Source organism: Phascolarctos cinereus, unplaced genomic scaffold, assembly GCF_003287225.1.
Source record: "Phascolarctos cinereus isolate Bilbo 61053 unplaced genomic scaffold, phaCin_HiC Scaffold_5;HRSCAF=322, whole genome shotgun sequence".
Classification (NCBI taxonomy): Eukaryota; Metazoa; Chordata; class Mammalia; order Diprotodontia; family Phascolarctidae; genus Phascolarctos; species Phascolarctos cinereus.
Window position 1 is genome coordinate 468,823,004 of NW_027555958.1, and position 10,802 is coordinate 468,833,805.

At 48.3% G+C, this 10,802-nt stretch overlaps 1 protein-coding gene across 6 annotated transcripts in view; it reads right to left on the reverse strand.

Moving 5' to 3' along the window:
- The window catches only part of GNG12 (G protein subunit gamma 12), a 149,937-nt gene that overhangs the window by 45,790 nt on the left and 93,345 nt on the right, over positions 1-10,802 (reverse strand). The window lies entirely within an intron of this gene.

Sequence of the window (10,802 nt, forward strand, 5' to 3'; positions counted from 1 at the left end):
TCAGTTTCTGGCCTTTCCCAGTACTCACTCTATGATGCTCTGACCCTGTGACCTGGGTTCAAATCTTCGCTCCACCCCACCACCTGCCTGAACTTCAGCGAGTGCCTTCAGACTGGTTTCCTAAACGTTACTCTGACTTTTGTAAAAATGGACCCACTCATTTATATGCTCTCTTCTTCAAGCTGATAATTTACACGGTGCTGGATACTTGGGGAAACTCTTGAGGGATGGCGACACTTCACAACCTCCCTGAGACCTAAGTCATCCCCACCATACAGGTGAGAAAACTAGGGAGAAGTGAGGCTTGTCCACAGCCTCACGCTTGAGGCAACCGTGGGCTCCACAGGTCTATTTTCCTCTTCTAGATCCAGGGGCTAGGAGGTGGGACAAAAGGCCCCACGCTCTCCACCGCTGAGTGGGAATCTGAGCAGCCCCCAGAGACAGGGGCTAAGGACTTTGTAGGGCTGACAAGGATCATCATCTAGCACGCCATCTTGGCGGGAAGTGAAAACTGAACTGGCCAAAATCAAAACATGGGGACCACATACTCCACTGTTGGGCTGTTTTGAGGAAAGTACCTTGTCAACCTTAAAGCATTACGTAAATGTGAGGTCATATTATTAGTACTGTTATTAATTATGTTATATTACAACGAATACTAATCACAATGTTATAATTAATAATACTCATATTCTAACTCAAGATATAGCTATTTAACAAATCCATGAAACTTCAGGTGGTGCATTTCTCTGCAGACTGTGGCAGTAATAGAAACATGATCATTGGTTTATACGTTTGTTGTTAAAAGAGGTGAACACTACAAACTGTTGAGTAACTCCATTTCCATATGCACCTATGGTCATAAATCTGGAACAGCCTGGTGTAACCTCTTATTCACCAGAGAAGGAAGCTGACGTCAAGGGAGAGTCAGGGATGTGCCCAAAGTCACATGGGTGCTAAGTCTCAAAGGCAGAATTTGGACTCTGGTCTTCTGACTGCAGAGATGGCTTGGTTCTTAACCTGGGGGCTCTGAACCTATCTGAAAAATATTTTGATTACTCCGTTCCAATATAATCTGTTTCCTTTGTGTTACCATGTACGTTATTTATACATTTAAAAATTTTATTCTCAGAAGGGTTTCCTTAGCTTTGCTGGACCACTGATGGGGTCCACGGTGTGAAAATGGTTAAGACCCTGAGTTCTAGAGTCAGTGTCCCTTCCACTGGTCCCGGTTTATCAGCTTCAGGATATTCAAGGACAATGGTCTACCTTCTAAAAAGCAATTCCTTCTGGCCTCAGACACTTGACATTTAGGAGCTGTGTGACCCTGGGCAAGTCACTTAACCCCAACTGCCTCACCAAAAAGCCAAAAAAACCCCCAAAAAACCCAAACCCAAAACCCAATTCTTTTGTATGGAATGGAAGAGGTGGGAAAGGGCTACATTTCTAAGGATGCTTGGACCCAGAGGGCAAATGTTCACCGGGAAACAAAGCCTCCATTTCCCATCAGCCTACATACCCAGGATACAGCTAGAGATGGATGAAAGACAGAGGACAGACAGGGCTTGCTGCCGGGCTGTTCTGGGTGGAGCAGCTCCAGGAGATGAGGCATCATGGCACGGGAAATCTGGTGAAGAATGAGTGATGAGGAGTGCCCAAGACAAGCCATACTGGTGGTTGGTGGACAAGGACAGTAGGGCCCGAAAACCAGGCAATCAGCTACTCCTCCCTGAGGTCAAGGCAAGCCAGGCACACACACTCAGGCTGCCAAGCCTTTGTCCATGCCTCCCCTCCGGGGTCCTGAGTTTCGGAGGAGCCGAAGCTGCAAAAACTAGTCAGAGGAGAAAGAGAATGAAATCCCCAATGCCTGGCATACAGTAGGTGCTTAATACATGTCTGCTGACTAATTAACTACAAACCCACGGCTCTTTCCATCATACTGTTCAATTAAATGACTCAATGTTGTAACAGATGACCTTGGCTATCAAAGGCTCTGCCAGTGGATGTGAATTCTGACAGGTGCTACCAAGCCAAAAGGCATCGGGTTTGCAGAAGGGCTGACCCACGTCTCTGTCACTTAAGGACCTGCCATGTTAAGTTCAGAGAATCTCACCATCAGCTTGGCCAAAGGGTGATACATTTTTGGCCACAGCAATTTTCAAACACTGCTTCCCCAAGTCCCGGAGAGGTAAGCGGAGGGGTTACCCACACCAAGAAAAATCGCAGACCTTTTACATTTTGAAGATGTAGCAGCGGGCCCTCTCATATCCTCTAAAAGGGTCTTTACTTGGCAATTATAGGACACATTAAAAAAAACTGTCAAAAGAAGAAAACTCATATAACTATCAGAGTGTAAAGATTACTAGCTTAATAATAATAACAACCAATAAGCCTGGGAGGTGCTATCAGTAGCCCATTTTACAGCTGAGAAAACCAAGACTGAGAAAGGTCAGATAACTTGACTATTAGCACAGAGCCAATCTGAGGCTGAATTTGAACTCAAGTCCTCCTGATCCAAGCCTAGGGCTCTATTCGCTGCACCACCTGGCTCAACTTGTCTGTTGGGAACTTTTCAGTGTCAGTGGAAATCATGGAGGAAAACACTGTGTAAATGTATTTTTAAATTTTCCTGTTAGGATCACATGGCATTTTTACAACCCCATAGGCCCTCACTACTTAAGCGTAAGATAAGAAACCGGTTGTGTCTGTGAAAAGCCAGGTAAAAGAAATCCCAGAAGGGAAGAGCCTTAGCCAAGAAACACTTAACGTTAAGTGAACACTGATAAGGAAGAAAAGGAAAGCTAAGGGTAAGTGGCCAAAAGTCTGACTGTACAGAGAGAGGGCTTTTGCTGTTGGGATCGGAGTTGGTCAAGTCATTATTGACAAACAAGTGGTAGAAGATGGAAAATCCTGCAGTGTGTGTCTTCTGTTCAGCTGTGAGAGAGAACACAAGGTCAATTTTGATGTCATCTAGTCATGTGGAAGAAATTAAGAAATTTACTTTGCTGGAAAGAGAGGCAAGGAGATGGAAGAGAAATGGAAGATTAAGATGAATACTTTTCTCTCCGAAAACATAGACAGAGAGTTAAGAACTCTCCCTCCTTAGATAGAACACCCAGAAGTTGTGGACAAGCAAAACCCAGGGAGTCAGCCAAACAGAGCAAAAAGGGCAATCAGAGCTAAGCAGCAACTGCTGACTGTTTAGCCATAGTAAGAAGGGTGCTTAACTTGTACTTAGGCGTTTATATTTTCCATACTGTTATGCTTCCACAATCATGTTTCCACAACATGAAGCCAAGTAGTGAAATTAAGAGATTGGTTAAGGATCGGTAAGGGAAACAAGGAGCTTTGCTGCCATGCTGCTGGCAGCAGAGCACATCAGTTTTTTCCCAATTCCTCCAGCGTTTCTAATGACTTCTTAAGATTTATCAAAGCTCGTGGCGATTGGCATGGCTTGGGTGCCAGCTGCTGGGGAGATACTGGGAATTAAAAGGGCAAATGTGAGTGTGTGTGTGTTCACCTCCTCCATCCAAAAGACTCAGAGGGGAGGGTTGGGGGATAGAAATTCACTTCCTCTGACTTTGCTAAGAGTGAGCCTGGGGACTTTCCTTTGGAAGGGATAGAAGGGTGAGTCAGTCAGGTCTTGACAGCTGCTGGAGCTCCCCGGTTCTATGTCTCGGAGACGGCTAAAGACCTGACTAACAAAACAGCTGAAGATGTGCAGGCTAGTCTGAGTCAGGAGGCCACCAAGGGACAGGGCAGCAGCAGAAGGTGGACCTTCAGCAGATGACAGCAGAGCAGTGAGCCTCCCAGCCTCCCCTGGATGAGAAGGGGACTGAAGAGCAACAGGGCCCCCGGGGCCTTGCCCAAGAGCTAGGAAAGGCAGAGCCTCCCTCCAACCACAAAGCAGATGGCGTCCTCCTCTTGGAGTCTGAATCTTCCAAGGATGTGTTTGCTTTCTCCACCAATGGGTGAGTCAGTAGGAGATTGCCACATTAGTGCTTGGGTGAGGAAGAAATGAGCATGATTTCATCTCTTGAATATCCATGATTTACTAGGGATGAATTACTTCATTCGTTGGACAAGTATTTATTAAGTGCCTGCTGTGTGCCAGACATAAGGCACAAAGGCAAAACTGACCCTGACCCCAGGGGCTGGAAACAGAAACTAGAGAGTCTGAAGGTGAAGAGGGAGGTAGGTAGGTAGGTAAGCTCCTCTGCAGGGAAAAGGCCTGGAGGCAGGTACAGGGAACAGCCAGTCTGGGCAGAATGGAGAGTGCCTGAGGGGGAGGGAGGCAAAAGCCAGATGGTAAAGGGCTTTCAACACCAAGCAAGCATCATGCACGTTTATTCTGGCCAAAGACCGTAGGCAGCTACTATAGCTTTACTTTGCTATACCGCCCCAATTAAACACTTTGCTACTGGATCTACGGTTTCTGCCCGGCTTGCTGGTGAAGCACGTCCCAGATGGGACACAAAATGAATATTAGCCCCCACACTGAACCCAAGTAATGGCGGGATTCCAAAAGGGAATGGGCTACCCATTCCAGGTTTATACTGTTATTTTAATTAAAAGGGTATGTGTTTAATAAAAAACCAAACATGTCTTTTTTGGGGTTCATTTATACCAAGGCCGAGGATTTCTACTGTACCCATGGATAAATAAGCGGCTGGTTGTAGCTCCTAAAATTATTCCTAAAACGTTCTCGGGAAATAATCAGGTTGTATCTGTGCTCATTCCTAACACTTCTCAGTCCCTTGCAATCTGGCTTCTCACATCATCACCCAACCGTCACAGCTCTCTCCAAGTCTGGCAGTGATTTCTTAATTGTCAAATCGGACGGTCTTTTGCAGGCCACGTCACTTCTCTGACCCTGCGGACCACCTCGAACTCCTGGACACTCTCCCCTCGGAGTTTTCCTAGCCCTGCTTTCTCTGGTGCTCCAGCTACCTGCATGACCACACCCTCTCCGGCTCCTGGGCTGAATCCTCACCCAGGCCCTCCCTGCTCTGTGGGGAGAAGAAATCCTCACCTAGGTCTCTATCTTGGGCCCCCTTCTCTTTTCTTTCTTTATTCTAATCTCTTTAGCTCCCATTACTATCATTACTATGCAAATGGCTCCCAGTTCTATACAGGGCACCCCGACAATAATGGTAACAAATCATAATTTATATGATACCCTCCCACCAGAAACTACTTTGCAGTTATACTACATACATTTTGTATTTAATTTTCTGTGCACACGTTGTTAGGACTAGAAATCAGGAAGACCCAAGTTTGAATCCTGCATCAGACACTTAAGTAGGGGAAGGCAGGGAGCATTTACGGAGTACCTATTATGCACCAGGCTAAGCTAAGCACTTTTTACAAGTATTATCTATTTATTTTTAGGCAATTGGGGTTAAGGGACTTGTCCAGGGTCACACAGCTAGTAAGTGTTATATGTCTGAGACCCAATTTGAACTCAGGTCCTGCTCTTACAAATATTATCTTGATAGCAAGCTCCTTGGGGGCAAAGATTTATCTTTTGCATTTTTTTGTTATGTCCAGTGCTTGGCACCCTGTAGGCACTTAATAAATGTTTATAGACTGACTGACTGAATGTGACCCTGGGCAAGTCACTTAACCTGTTTGCCTCAGTTTCCTCATCTGCAAAATGTGATAATAATAGCACTAACTCACAGAGTTGTATGAGATAACATACATGGAAAGGCCTTGCAGACCTTAAATCATTACATGAATAATTATTAAATTTATTATTATTAAAATTAACTCAACTCACAAAGTAATTATTATTGTGTCCCTCCCCCCCCATAATGCAAACTCCTGGAAGGCAGGAAATGTTTCATGATTATCTTTTTCTCCCCAGAACCTAGCACAGTGCCTGGCACACAGTAGGCACTTAATAAATGTTTATAGACTGACTGACTGAATGTGACCCTGGGCAAGTCACTTAACCTGTTTGCCTCAGTTTCCTCATCTGCAAAATGTGATAATAATAGCACTAACTCACAGAGTTGTATGAGATAACATACATGGAAAGGCCTTGCAGACCTTAAATCATTACATGAATAATTATTAAATTTATTATTATTAAAATTAACTCAACTCACAAAGTAATTATTATTGTGTCCCTCCCCCCCCATAATGCAAACTCCTGGAAGGCAGGAAATGTTTCATGATTATCTTTTTCTCCCCAGAACCTAGCACAGTGCCTGGCACACAGTAGGCACTTAATAAATGCCCGTTGCTGCTTTCTAGGTAGCTTTTAAAAGCAAACCTATCCGTTGCTGCCAAATCCAGGGCCAGAAGAGCCCTGCTTTGGTACATAATTAAAAGCCTTCCTTGCCTGCCACCTGATTACTTCTGAGTTCTGGGTGCAGGGGCTGAACTAATAGGCCCAAATGAGCCTGTGACAGCATCCTGCTGTCAAACCAGGTTGCTTAAGAATGTGGGGCATTATTCTCATTCCCAGTGAGTGGGAGCCGTTTTTCAAAGAAGTTACTGTCTTCGTTTTATCCTTTGTAGAGGAGACAGCTTCCTGGTCCCCCTGCTCTTTAGTTAAGTTGTTTGATGTGGAGGGGGAGGCGGAGGCGAAGGAGGAGGAGGGGGTGGGTGGAGGGCGTCCTCAGACGGGGACCAGGAAGGGACCGAGCAATCAGCTAAGTATTGGGGATTTGGGAACTTCTTTTAAGTAGAATTGGTTTGCTTTATCATCCTAAGTAATTTATTTCATGCATTTAAAAACACCATTCTGAGAAGGGGTCCTAGCTTGACCACTGATGGCCAAGAGGGGCGTGGTGCAAAAAGAAAGGCTAAGAGGCCTAACTTAGCCAACCTCTGTTTTACAGATAGGGAAACAGGGTCAGAAGGAAAAAATGACCAACTCAATCTAGGGTTTTAAAAGTGTCAGAGCTAGGATTGGAACTCATGCCCTGCGAAGCCAGTGCCAACACTTTCCCTGACACCACCCTGTCTCCCTCTCCCCTCCAAGCCAGGGCCGTTTCCCTGACTCTTAGCTACTGCTGGCCATGGTTCAGGATGCCGCTGTGTCCAAGCATGAGAACCAAACTCCCTTTATTCCAGCTTTACTCCACACACCCTAAGTACTTGGGGAGGGGTCGATCAATCAAAAGATCGATTGGCAAGCATTCATTGAGCATGCCCTATGTGCCCAGGACTGTGCTGAGTGTTGGAGATACTGCGGGAAGGCCAGCGTGGCTAGACCGAAGTTTAAGGAGGCAGGAAAGGCAGGAAGGGCCCAGGTTTCAAAGCGCTTTACAAGGTAACCTTTATATTGGGTCCCGGAGGCCCTGGAGCGCCCTGGGGGTGGCGAGGGGTACCCAGTCAGCCCTACTCTTGCCCTAAATCACCTGGGCACCAGCGGAAGATGCAAGGGGGAGAAAGTGCCCAGGCATGAAGGGCAGGCTCCTTGAAGGGAGGGGACAAGCAGGCCGGGAAGGACAGGCCCAAAAAGTTAAGATTCTTACCCTGAGTGAGGAATTAACATGCTCAGCAGGCATTCATTCTCAAACTGAGCGCCAGCTGAGATAATTAAAGGCCAAAAGTAAAGGCCACTCTCTCTCTTTTTAAATCGACCCCTCTATAAATAGCTTGCTGACAAAGGCAGAATTGACCTTCCTGTTAATTAAAAAAAAAAAATCCCCACCCCTGTGGTCATCCCCCAGCCTGCCCCCCAGCCCCCAAGCTCAGGGAGCCTCCCAAATCCACCATTACTGGCCAAACCATCCTTAATAAGCTTGTCTGTCACATCCCTTCCCCCGGCTCAGCAGTCCTCCCAAGCGAAGACAGCCTGGCACCCAGGCACCAGGGGCAGGGCCCTGCTGGGGCCCAGGCTTCCCGATGGGGCCTCTGGCAACCTGCAGCATCCTAGCTCAGTGTGGCTTCAACAAGGGGAGAAAGGAGGTGACTGGGAAATGTTTGTGCGGTCTAAAAATAGAGGAGGTTGGCAGGATTTCACCGTTTGGTGCCTGCCTCCCTCCCTCCCTGTGTGAAAATGGGCAGCTCGGAGGTGCCGCCTGCCCCTTCTGAATGAGGGCTGGACCTTCCATTGAGAGCTGGACGGAGCTTTCTTCGGACTGAAACACTCCCTGGCCGTCTGGGGAAGAGTGGGAGGTGACAGCAGGAAGCTGAGATGCAAATATCAGCCCAGCCAACCCCCAAAGTCACCCTTCCACCCTTAATACTTAGAGAGTGACTACAGGAAAAACAGGTGAAGCCCACAGAGAGGGGGAAGTACTAGGTTTGGAGTCAGAGGTCCTGGGTTCAAGTACTGGCTCTGGTGACCTTGGGTGAGTCACTTATCCTAAGTTTCTCGTGTCCTTGTGGGCAAAAAGGAGAGGCCTCTTGTAGCTCTGAGGACAGGACCCCCAAACTCCATGCTGATGCTCTGAAGACTGAAGCTCTTTCTGCTCTGCCTCCTCATCACAGAGGCAGGCAGGAAGCCGAGAGGGCCGGCCCAAGTCAGGAAGACGTGGGTTCAAGCCCCGGTGCAGGCACTTCCTCTCCAACAATGAAGGACAGACAGTAACAGCAACAGACACTTACTAGCTGTGTATCTCTGAACAAGCTATGTACCCTTGCTCAGCCTCAGTTTCCTCATCTGTCAAATGGGGATATAAAAACAGCATCTACCTCCCAGGATGGCTGTGAAGATGAAACGAGTTAATATTGGTCGAGAATTCTGCCAAAGTGCTTACAACACTATAGAGACACTGGCTATTACTGCTGTGGGCTTACAGAAGCCAGCTGTGGGGACCAATCTCTTTCTTCTTCTTTCTCTTCTCTTCTCTTCCTCTCTCCCTCCCTCTCTGCTCTCTCTTTCTTTCCTCCTCCCCCTCTTTTCTGTCTCTCTCTCCCCCCTCCCTCTCTTCTCTCTCTCCCCTCTCTTTTCTCCCTCTCTTCTCTCTCTCTCCCCTCTCTTTTCTCCCTCTCTCCCCTCTCTTTTCTCCCTCTCTCTCCCCCCCTTTTCTGTCTCTCTCTCTTTCTCTCCCTCCCTCTCTTTTCTCTCTCTTCCCCTCCCTCTTTTTTTTCTCTCTCTCCCCTCTTTTCTCCCTCTCTCCCCTCTCTTTTCTCCCTCTCTCTCCCCCCTTTTCTGTCTCTCTCTCTTTCTCTCCCCCCTCTCTTTTCTCCTCTTCCCCTCCCTCTTTTTTTCTCTCTCTCTCCCTCCCTCTCTTTTCTCTCTCTCCCCCTCCCTCTTTTCTCTCTCTCTCTCCCTCCCCCTCCCTCTCTTTTCTCTGTCTCTCTCTCTTTGCCTCCCTCCCTCTGTCTCTCTCTCCCTCCCTCTCTTCTCTCTCTCTCTCTCTCCCTCCCTTTCTTTTCTTTGTCTCTCTCTCTTTGCCTCCCTCCCTGTCTCTCTCTCCCTCCCTCTCTTCTCTCTCTCTCCCCCTCCCTCTTTTCTCTGTCTCTCTCTCCCTCCTTCTCTGTCTGTCTCTGTCCCCTCCGTCTCTCTCCCCCTCCCTCTCTTCTCTCTCTCCCCTCCCTCTCTTTTCTCTGTCTCTCTCTCTTTCTCTCCCTCCCTCTCTTCTCTCTCTCTCTCTCTCTCTCTCTTTCTCTCTCTCTCTCTCTTCTCTCTCTTCTCTCTCTCCTCCCTTCTCTCTCTTGTCTCTCCCCCCTTTTCTCTCTCTTTCTCCCTTTCTCCCCCTCCCTCTCTTCTCTCTCTCTCCCTCCCTCTCTTTCTCTCTCTCTCCCCCTCCCTCTCTTTTCTGTCTCTCTCCCCCTCCCTCTCTTTTCTCTATCTCTCTCTCTTTCTCTCCCTCCCTCTCTCCCTCCCTCTCCCTCCCTCTCTTCTCTCTCTCCCCTCCTCTCTTCTCTCTGTCTCTCTCTCTCCCCCTCCTTCTCTTTTCTCTTCCTCTCTCTTTCTCTCCCTCTCTCTCTGTCTCTCTCTCCCTCCCTCTCTTCTCTCTCTCCCCCTCCCTCTCTTCTCTCTGTCTCTCTCTCTCCCCCTCCCTCTCTTTTCTCTGTCTCTCTCTTTCCTCCCTCCCTGTCTGTCTCTCTCTCCCTCCCTCTCTTCTCTCTCTCTCTCCCCCTCCCTCTCTTTTCTCTGTCTCTCTCTCCCTCCCTCTCTTCTCTCTCCCCCCTCCCTCTCTTTTCTCTGTCTCTCTCTCTTTCCTCCCTCCCTGTCTGTCTCTCTCTCCCCCCTCCCTGTCTGTCTCTCTCTCCCTCCCTCTCTTCTCTCTCTCTCTTTGCCTCCCTCTCTTTTCTCTGTCTCTCTCTCCTCCCTCTCTTCTCTCTCCCCCCTCCCTCTCTTCTCTCTGTCTCTCTCTCCCCCTCCCTCTCTTTTCTCTGTCTCTCTCTCCCTCCCTCTTTTCTCTGTCTCTCTCTCCCTCCTTCTCTGTCTCTCTCTGCCCCCTCCGTCTCTCTCTCCCCCTCCCTCTTCTCTCTCCCCCTCCCTCTCTTCTCTCTGTCTCTCTCTCCCCCTCCCTCTCTTTTCTCTGTCTCTCTTCTCTCTCTCCCCCCTCCCTCTCTCTTCTGTCTCTCTCTCTCCCCCTCCCTCTTTTCTCTGTCTCTCTCTCTTCTCTCTCTCTCTCTCTCTCTCCCCCTCTCTTCTCTCTGTCTCTTTCTCCCTTTCTCTCCCTCCCTCTCTTCTGTGTTCCTCTCTCTTGTTAAGAATTGGGCTTTCGGTGTTATATGGTGCCCCTGATGAGCAGAACTCCTTCCACTAACCCAGGCTGCATCTGTTCTACAAACCAGACTTTAAAGAGCTGCCTGAGGGCACGGAGGGCTTCAGTTAGTTGGCTACCCAGGGTCCCCTGCTTGGTAAATTCCTCAGGGGAGGGATC